The sequence below is a fragment of the Lagopus muta genome, chromosome 6 (genome assembly GCF_023343835.1).
Source record: "Lagopus muta isolate bLagMut1 chromosome 6, bLagMut1 primary, whole genome shotgun sequence".
Classification (NCBI taxonomy): domain Eukaryota; kingdom Metazoa; phylum Chordata; class Aves; order Galliformes; family Phasianidae; genus Lagopus; species Lagopus muta.
In genome coordinates, this window is record NC_064438.1 from 57,077,599 (window position 1) to 57,087,452 (window position 9,854).

Sequence of the window (9,854 nt, forward strand, 5' to 3'; positions counted from 1 at the left end):
TTTGGCAGGAGTAGAGGGAAGAAGGGACTCAAACGAATAAAGCCATAAGGTATAGTGCAGGGACGGACAGAAAAATGTGAAAACCTCTATGTTCAGCTCCCACAAATCACCAAAGGGGCTATCAGGATTGTACAGATGTGCTTTTGTGTACCACAGGCTGCAGGCCTTCCCTCGGGTGATTTCATTTTGAATTACAGTACATCATTTACAAAATCATTATCCATCCCCGATTTAAAATTTCCAATGACAGAGGAACCACAACATCCTCTGCGGGGCTGCTCCAGCACTTAATTACCTTCATTATTAACTATGTTCACCTTATTTCTGGCCTGAAATTGTCTTTAGCTCTGAGTTGAATCCACTGGAGTGCCTCATGCCTTCCATCCTTGGATTAAGTTGCCCATTAGTACCTCTTGTTCCACTTGCAGAGAACCTGGTTCTTTGACTGTTTTTCAGTGAAGCGGCTTTAACTCAGTGAGTTTCAGCTGGAGATGAGTATTCAAGCCTCCTGTAGGGCTCTTTCTCATTTATCAACGCTGTAAATTTGCAAAGCACAGAGCAGGATGCAGAAAGCCAGAAAAGCTTCTATGCTTGTTTTTCCAGAGATTTTCTGCTGACACTGATATTATATTTTTTTTTATAGTTTTCTTTCAGTGTAACTCATTTTTTTTCACCCTGGAATTAAATGTTGGGCTGAGTGAAGAAAGTGTGACTTTCCTCTGGTTTCAGCAGATTGTATTTTCTCTTTTAGGGAATTGAGAGAGAAGGAATGCCAGGGGTTACAGTGAGTCTGATCCTTACACCCAACGTAATCCTCTGTTCCTATTGAGATTTTGGGTGAATTGTCTGCCTTTTAGAACAGCCATGCATTACATGGAAATGACAGAGAGGGTAGACAAATCCACTACATGACTGTAGTGCATTGGAAAAGAATCAAGGCAAGACTTGAAGATTGTTTATTGATTACTGCTGGGAGTCCAAAATATATTTGGTACCTATTTGAGAACCTGTTATCAAAACTGCAAGATGGGTTTCTATATTATTTAAGATTTGTTTCTTCAGAGAGCTAATAAATAACTAATATCTGATGTCATCCTCCCAGGCAGCCTCGTGCCCCTTTTTATAATGGGGATCTCCCTGTCCAGAGTAGACATCAAGCAGGGACAAACACCTGAATCACTATTCAATATTTAATAACCTTCTTGCTGCAGCATGGTGCAGAGCATCGAGTTGGACTCTAAAACACTCCAGTTTAGCAGAGTGAGAAAGACAGGGTGTAGGGGAAGTAAAGAAACATAATGAGCCAAAGAACAGCTCATTCTTTACAAGACACATGAACATAGGGTTGGGCTGGAAAGGTTCCTTCCAAATGCTACAATTCTTAGATTCTGGATGGAACATCCCAAACAGAGCACGAATGCCCTGCCAGCGTGTCTCACACCATTCCCAGTCAAGGAAGAGAAGGTCTAAACAAATGAGAGAATACCTGCAAGCTCCTTCCTCTCCTTGTGACAGAGATAGGGGGTTGGCAGTGCTCCCTTATTCTTCTTTCTCTGCATTTGCAGTGCTTCTGCTGCTGGTAGCCTCTGAAAGCATCCCACACATCCCAAGCATCTGTGCCATGCCACGTTGTGTTGTGTCAAGTTCTGTTCTCGTTGTCCCTATGGTTGAACAGCAAGCCATGGGAAAAGACTTGGGATCTGCTGAGTCACCACGAGAAAGGAAGGAGTGTGTGCAGTGCTTCATCTGTTTCCCACAGCTATAATATGGGAGGGCATTCAGAGAGGAGGAGAGAAGGGAAAAGAGCAAAGGAGTCTCTAAATAAACTCCCATGCTTACATACAGTAAGTACACAGATCAAAACAGATGCTCTGATGTGACCACCTCAGTACATACTTGTAAAAGATTTCTGACAAGAAAGGAAGTTCCACCCCATGGAGGGCTTGGAAAAACTGTACCTCAGACCACATTAAGTCCATTTTAATGTCAGAGCTATCAATTTGGAGGGGGAAGGATAGGAGCTGAAATCTGATTATCAAGCTGATGGAAGTAACCAACACCTAAGAAGGATTTCATACCAAGCCTCCTCTCTTTGGGAAAGCTGTGGTTTTTACACAGCCCCATGTGAAAATATAAACTCCTGGGTGGATAAAGAGAGACCAGCAGCTTCCAGTGATGTTATTACAATCCTTGGTAGATTGGAGGCAGATTTCTCTGCCTCAGCAATTGGGATTATTATGTAGTAAATTACACCTCCGTCCACTTTCTGATCTCTCTCTCAGGCGATGCTTTAATGGGTTTCCATCACTTTTCCCCCCCATTGTATACAACCTTATTATATTTTCCCATATTGTATCACCTGAATTTCACGAAGGTCTTTTAAAATCTCCTTTCATATTCCACATTTCACAAAATTAAGCAGTTCATTTTGGCCTCCACTAGAATTCATCTTGCTAATGTTTAGTAACAAGGCTTGTGGGAAGAATAAAGTGAAAGGTATTTTTTTTTGTTGTTTAATAAAGCTTTTGATGAGGAGAGCAAAATAGAGAAGTTTTCAGGTGTTTAAATCCTTTGTGTCTGAACTAGAAGCATAACTTTCAAAGCTAAATGCAGGTTGAGTGCAATTGTTCTGAGTCTGAGATCCATTGGAAGCAGCCTTGACTTTGGGCAGGCAGACTCGTTGGGTACAACAACCAGCTCATTAGTGTGAAAGCACTAATGGAGTCAGCCCTACAAAGGGGCTGAAAGCAGAAACAAAGGCTGTTGTGCTGCCATGTTCACATCTGGGGTGATGTGCCATCCAGTAAGTGCTCTGTGTTTGAATCAATCTGTGCTTAACTCAGAAGGACTCCAGGAAGATTTTCTCTGTGCTTAAATGAAGGCAAAAGCTGAAGTGTTTAGTTAGATGAGAGGTATTCACAAAACTAAAGATTTTAGGCCTCAAGTGAAGAAAAAAAGAAATTAAATTAAGTACTTAAGCACATATTCAATTCCCAGATCAGACCTTGACATTTACTTGCTGACACATAGGACATATTCAGTGCCGAGTTTCTAATTGCAAATATCAAAATAGTCATAAAGGCAGAACAGTGAGAGCAATAACCTTTCCTGGGGTAAGTGTAGATGCTCTACTTGCCTTCACTCTCTCAGTGCCCTATTATGAAGTATCATTTAGAGTATTATGGGACAATCACTATGGGACCTTCTGATGGAATGAAAACCGAAGGCAAAACAGATTCTCATCTCAACAACCTTAATTTTGTATGGATACAGGCTGGTGTGACTTTTTGCCTTTTACCAGTATTGATATATATATATATTTTTTTTTAGTCAACTTTTTTGCTTTCAGGTCAAAAAACATACTTAATACTTAGGCTATTCTGGGGTCAGAAGAAGGATGACATCAGATATAAAATAATGGAAATACCTCATCTACTGGGTTGTATGCCTTTTCCCTTAGTGGTTATTCTGAGAGCAGGAGATAGCTATAATTTCAGGGTTAGTGTTTCAATGAATTTTTCAAGCAATATCTTCAGGAATAGGAAGATGCTAGTGTGTACCTTTCCCATCCTGCTCACCCGTCATTTAGCCACAGTTATTGCAGGGACGTGGACAAGGGCCCTGACCTTGCAGGGAAAGGCTGGCACATGTTTAACTAGGTAAAGACATAGCAAATGAGCAGGTCAGCACTGCAGGTGGAACATCAAAGAGAAAGTTACAGTGGTGACTTTAATTCAGGGCTTTGTGTGTGTAGTCCCTCACTTTCCATCTTTGCAAGTGCCTTCACTTTGAGATAAACTATTGCACAACCATTCATGTTAATTTTGCATGGATTCTGCCAAGCAGCAGATGCACAGTACCTTGTTTGTGCCTCAAAACCTAAGTATCTGGCAACAGTCACAGCAGGGTTTTTTTTTTTTTTGTCATCCCTTTTAGGCAGAGCAGAACAGAACCCATGGGCACAGAGGGACAGATAACTGCCATTTCACCCAGAGCTGGTGCTGACAGAGTGAAAGAATTTGAGTCGCTCCAACCTGGCATCCAGCTCTTCTTTTAATCCACGCAGGGTTTATTCCCTTGTAACTGGGTAAACTGACCCATCCCTCAAAAAAGACAGATCCCTGAAATGGAGACAATCTGTGTATTAGGACAAAAATGATGTACAGAACCCACCTTTTCACCAGGGCCTTTTTTTTTTTTTTCCTCCCAAATGTTGCCATAGTTACTCTGAGATGGAGACCCATAAAAGTGACGGTGCTTTTAATCAATCAAAATCAGGAGGTCCCTTAAGGACTTAATTATATGTTTAGGTTGACTGAACCTGTCATTTTTCAGATTATTTTCCCTAGTTCTGTCACTTGCGATAGCCTGCATTTCCAAACGTCGTTCTCAGATTGAAGTGATGCACAGGAGACAGAGGGAGGCCAGGTTATCACAGCAGCATGGCCTCCTCCTACCCCACCAGCTGGCTTGGCCATCCTGAGTGGACCTGAGTATGAAGAGCCTGTGTACTCCTTCTCCTATTCACAAACAAACTGAATGTTTGACCCAACTCATTGGAAGAGAAGTGGCAGATCGATGATGCACCGTACAGACAATTACTATAACAACAGCCACTTACCTATCAGTGGTGGAAAGATGTATTCCTAGGGAGAAAAAGGGAGATGTGGAGTGAATTGTTGAGACATGGGTGTGTATTTGGATAACGTTTTGTCAGGATGAAATCAGAGTCGTGCAAGTGCATGCAGCATCTTAAAGCTGGAACTTTGTCTAAAGGCTAGGCATGCTGATTTGCTGCATTTTAGTGGTGGTATCAAGATAAAATGCAATTTAAGCCATATAAGTTATTGAATCCAAGCAGTATTATTTTACTAATTCAAAGACAAGGTTGATTTCAGGCCCCCTTCCAGTCATCTTTTCTCACATCAGGACACTCTGTTATTCTTAACCAATCAACAACTTATTCATTTATCTAGAAACCCATGCATGTATAATCAACCTTTCATCAGGATCCAATTACACTCCATGAAATATCTTCAGTGAATACTAAAATTACTGGCCAAAAAAAAAAAAAAAAAAAAAATCCCCGTGGAATTCTTCAAACAGGATGCCAGAAGTACTGGCCTGGTTTAACCAGCAGCTCCTTCTGAAGTTAACAGGGAGATCAGCATCCACTTGGACAGTTCATTTATTAGGCATCTATACGTGCCCCGGTGGGGCATGAATGTTATCGCCTTTGGGAGGTGTTTGCTTCTTTCCATTCTGTATAAAGAAAGAGTAAATGATGATTTAAACTTACATCTGTCTTGTAAACAGCTAAAATTGCATGAGTTACCTCTTTTCTCTCTTGTTTTTGTTTTTTTTTCTTTTCTTTTCTATTATTATTTTCTTTTTCACTGCTCTTAAATATGGCTAAATTCCACGCAGTAATTTATTTGGAAATACATTTATGGAGGAGGGGATAAAAGAACATCCATAGGTTATTCCAGAGCCTGAAAGATGTTGGTTCGTATCCCTGCCTCGTAAGTAGACTAGATTTGAAAATGAGCTTAACTCTAATTAGGCAACTAATTACTTAGCTAGAGGGGCTTTTCAAGATCAGCAGTTACTTTTGTTGACATTGCTTCAGATTGTATGAAATATTTAATGCCTGACCATCAGGACAAAGTGAGCACGGCTGCTCTCCAAGATATAGGTTCAACCGCTGATCCAGGAAGGGGCTTTCCACGCCAGTTTGCCTATTCTAATGGATTAGAAGGATTTACTGTTGAGTGAATGAGAGTATTCATGCTCACAAAAGCCATCCAGACTGACAGCTCATGTGCTTTCCTGGGGGATAAGGGCTCAGTTCCTAATAGATAAGAGAGGAACCTGTGGAATCTCCATTACTGTGCTGTGCGTGAAGCCAACGATCCTTTTTTGAACATGCCTCTGCACTTCTCCTGTCTCGAGGCAAAGAAAGCACAAAGTTTTTAGATTTTCTTAGAGGAAAAAAAAAAAAGTAGAAAACTCTGATTGGTCTAAATGGACTTTTTGATTCCTGCTTCTCAATTTCACTGCTAGAAGTAGAAACTCCAGAGGTGTGTGCAGGGGAGACAGCAGTGATGTCCCACTCACCAAGCCCATGGTCCTCTGAGAGCCACCAGCACAGTGATGTCAAATTCTATCATGAAAATTCACCCTTCCCCAGATCCCCTTGGGTGCCCATTGACAACAACTGTCCACCATTAGAGAAATTCAGCCATGGACGTTCGTTTTGTGCCTGGGATGGCAGTGGATGTGGCAGCAGCTTACAGTGCTCAGACAACCTGATTGTCACATTAGCTTTGGTGACCTGAGGACTGTCACCTGCTGTGTGCAGCCTTGCTTTCCCCAGAGCCCCTGCGCTCCACTCTCCATCTTTCTCCTGCTGCAGCTCGCATCCAGTAGATGGCGACGAGATACAAAGCATGTTGGTGATTCTTCCCTGAATTGGTGGGATCTTTTTAGGTTTAATGCATTCTAAAGACCCCTATTCTGTATCCTGCCTTTTATATACATTTATATCTGTGTTACAAATTCGTGACTTCTTTTGAGCTCGTTTATCTTTTGATATTCACTTTGTTTCTCGTGGCATATAATCCTTTTTAACCAGTGAATTACAACCAACCTCCTATTGCTCAGCCAATTCTGAAGGAACTTCTCCATGCCTTCTCTGATTCTGCAGTCATCTAATACCCCGAGAACATGGGGTGTCTTCTCAGCAATATCACTGTTTGGGGGTTCTAAAGTAGGGCTCAGAACAAAATGGGTAGCATTATCTTGAAAAAGTGATATTTTTCATGTTAGGTACCTAAGGAGTATTATTTATCTACAGGAAATTGGAGTCTTCAATTTGGGAGTTGCCTATAGAATGGAGAGGTAGGGAAGACATAGCAAATTTTCAAGACTGATAAAATGGTTTAGTGGTTGGTGACCCTGTACAGAGCAGGGGGTTGAAACTAGGTGATCACTGTGGTCCTTCTCAACCCAGGCCATTCTAGGATTCTATGATTCTATTAAATTCGGATTTTGTAGATGCTACAGAATTTCAAGTTTGAAATTCTACCATGTTAAAAATACAACTCAGTCCTATACCTGCAATCTTAATTCCCTCCAAGGATGTCTATCCAATGGTATGTCATGACAATTTCAGTCTGAGTTTACTGGAAGGCACTCACAAGAAATGTAATTTTCAACACAGCTCGCCTACGCCTCTTTAGTCAACGGACCTCCTGAGCTTGGATATGCACATAGCCTGCCATTGCCTCTGTCTGTTCTACACTGAAGTTTCATCTGAAAGAGGCACTGAGGTGATTTCTAAAATCCTGGTTGTCATGGAGATAGGAACAGGTTGACCGCCTCCTGGCTGCGTAAGGAGAGAGGGGCTACAGCAGCTTCTTACCAAGAGATATTTCAAAGACTTTGTACAACTGTATGTCTGACATAGAAATACTCTTTATCATGGAGGGTAGTAAAACCATATCCGACTCATTTGCTCCAGCAAAAAAAAAAAAAAGAATGCTTCTTTTCCCTCATTCAGCACTCTTAATGAGTTAGATTATTGCAGAGGAAAGAGATAAGCCCAACGTATTTACCCACTTGATAATGAAAGTTTAGTCAAGCCATAGGAAGCCTATGTTCCTCAGAGTCACATAGAGAACCAGCAGAGATGTACACGTAAAACCCAAACCTCTCTCTATACTAAAGGCCACCTCACATGTTCCAGAAAATGTAATGGAAGGAGCCAATAGACTGATGGAATCATTAAGGCTGGAAAAGATCTCCAAGCCCAACTGCAGCCCATCCTCACCATGCCCTCAGTGCCAAGATAAGCAAATCTGAGCACAGCAGGGCATGTCAGGCCATTAACTAGGTACTTCTAACAACTGATACACCAGTAAGTACAATTTTTTCCACCATTAATATGGACAGTAGCCAGAAAGATTTACTGATTTCTTTTTTTTTTTTTTTTTTTTTTTTTTCCTTTGAAGCAAGGTAAAAGCTGTTATGGAAAGCTTTCCTGAAAACTTATTTAGCATCTGGAAGCAGAGAACCCATTTAACTTTTCACTAAAATAGAAAAAAAACAAGAATTTTTACTTGTTGTTTTCCAACCCTGCTTTGCAATGGGATTGCCTTGGGTGTCACAAGGCAAAGTGTTGACACCCATTTAGCACAGCCCAACAGTTCCCATGGACAGGCACCATCCCAGGTGTCACAAGGTTGCAGAGTGTGGCCTCAGGCTGAAATCAACTCCACAGCACCTCAGGAAAAGACCTTTCTGATCATAAGACTTTAGGATGCTTCTCGTTTCTGATGGCAGCTTGCACTGCAGTTGTGCCTGTGCGAAGTCAGCAGAGCCAGAGGTCTGTGTGTGCTGATCCCCTGAGCATCTCATGTCAGTCCCAGCAGACACAGCTCCTTAGCAGTGTGAGTGCAGGTCCCAGAAAGCTATCTCTGAGGTTTTGATGTTACCAGCACTGCACTTTCTTTGATCAACAGCAAAAGAAAATGTTCCTGCCTTCCACAGCAGCCAGGAGGATCCATACTTTAACAACTGAAAGCAACCTACACTTTGCTAACTGAAAGCAACCCATACTTTAATGAGTCAAAGCAACCCGTACTTTAAAATGTGAAAGCAACTCCTGAACAAATGCGCAGTTCTTCCATATGGATGAAAAGATGTGCACTGAATACCAGGCACCTACTGATAAATTACTGTGCTAGTTACAGCATAGTAGCAGCCTCTTGCCAGCTGCTGAACCACTTGAGCCTTAACTGCACTTAGTTATTATCCCCAAACCCTCGTTTCCCAGCCAAGATCCTGCTCTGCTCTCCCTCCTGCCATCATTATTATTAGTGACTCATCCTAGTGAAGACTGATCCTTCCTGGCTGATGTGAGAGCCTCAGCTGCAAGGGCCAAGGGAACTTCGAAATATCGCAGCAGGGAAGGCAGCCAGAGATAAGTAAGGAGACATAGAAAAGAGAAATAGAAAAGAGCCAGGGAGAGATGGAGTTTCAGTGTGATGCAATTGGAAATACGGATCGACTGGTGTACAGATCACACACCTCCGTGGTGCTGTTGGTCTGACAGCTGTGTGCTGAGGTTTCAATGACATTTTTGAGATGCAGATAGATTTTCTGGCACTCTGTGTGCTAATTGCATGGTGCATTTGGTATGGAGCCTCTCCTTTTGCTTGGTCACCTTAGCTACTCTACAACAACCTCTGTTGCAGAGGCCTGGGGAGAGGAGGGGAATTTCTCCTCTAATTTCAGGGGAAAAGCTTTTCCTAGGTGAAACAGAACCTCATGTTTCCAAAAGTTTGGAATCTGTAGTGGAAAAGAGATGTTTTCATGTTTATAAGATTAAGTTAATGTGACTATCTCTCTGCATAAAATTGCAGAATGATATACTGGAGAAATGAAAGGAACAATAAAAGTGGAACAAAAGCAGATGGAGAAATGGTTGAAGTGATTAATTGTGAATCAAGGAGTGGCAATTCATTTGCGCATGCAATCTGCAATTTGCATAATCCTATACTGAGAGCCAAATTGTTCAACTAATATGCATATTCATGCTTGATTCAGGCAAACACTCAACTTCTTTGGGATCTGAGCACCTGCTTATGAGATTTTGCTGAATAGAGCTGGGATAATTTATGTGCCTGAAGTAAAGCATATCAGTTGCTGAAAGAACAGTGATTTGTGGTGGTATTTGGAGGAAGACAGCATCTGATCTGACCATCCATATGGTGAATCAAGTCAACATGTCCCACTTTCACTCTTCATAGAATCATAGAATCACCAAGGTTGGAAAAGATCTCCAAGATCAT